We start from the raw sequence: 1,084 nt of genomic DNA, 5'->3' as shown, positions 1-1,084 counted from the left end.
AAAAAAAAAAAAAAAATAATAAAATAAAAAAAAAAAATAAAAATAAAAAAAAAGGAGAGAAAGCTCGATAGATTCGTTTAAAAATGGACGAATTCGATCCCTACAGAATCCGTACTGATACGTAGACAAGGTTAAAGATAACGAATATCTCAGGGGTGCAAGTTTAAGCACTAGGTAGGATAGAAAAAAAAAAAGAAAAAAAAAAAAAAAGAAATAGAAAAAAAAAGACGACAGTTAGAAGAGGCAGTTGGGTTCAGGTGTTGTTGCAATCTCTAGACGAATAAACGGCATTGACTACCGATTACCTACGACGACTAGCGATTTTAGCGAGCACGCTTTTTTGGAAGAAATGTTAGCGATTATCCATTTCATAGGAAGCGAAATTATTATAAGCGGAATCGAACCGGGTAACGATCATCTGTGAGAAAATCCGATAACAACGTTTCTGTGCAACGTTTTAACCCAATCTCTCTTTTTGTATACAAGATTATTGTTCCAACGAATAAATCTGTGGATTTGACGATCGTCAATTGTTATCGCGCTTTATCGCGATATTTTCAATGAAAAAAATGTAAAAAACGATTAGACGATTTAGTTATCGATTTAGTTTCAATCATCACCTTGATTGTTCTACGTGCGATTAATCATTACCCGATCAGAGATATCATTGTTATCGAATTAATTATGAAGACGTTTGTCGAGGACGGATCGAGCGGATGATCGATTCAATGTAAAAAAAAAAGCGCAAGAAAGCTCACAACGTTTAAGCATTTTTAACAATTGCTCGATCATGCTTCGCAAGAATCTTCGATCGACGAGTTTGTAATTTGTTTTTTAGTGCCCGTGTGATGTAGTGAGCAGCAGCCTGTTTACAACACCTTTCCATTAGGTTTTGATCGTGTTTTCGTGTTACGCGTCACTTTTTTTTATTTCGTCGTTTTAGCGCCACCGCGTGTCTTGGTGGAAACTTATAGTAAGCTGATAGATCTTTTTAATTTCGATGTAAAAGATTCGCGTACACCGCCTCTCTCGCTACACACAGCGAGAGATCTTTTATAAAAATTGGCGCTCTATCGCGCGTGAA

This window comes from Apis dorsata, unplaced genomic scaffold (genome assembly GCF_000469605.1).
Source record: "Apis dorsata unplaced genomic scaffold, Apis dorsata 1.3 scaffold_262, whole genome shotgun sequence".
Taxonomy (NCBI): domain Eukaryota; kingdom Metazoa; phylum Arthropoda; class Insecta; order Hymenoptera; family Apidae; genus Apis; species Apis dorsata.
This window is presented reverse-complemented; position numbering follows the sequence as displayed.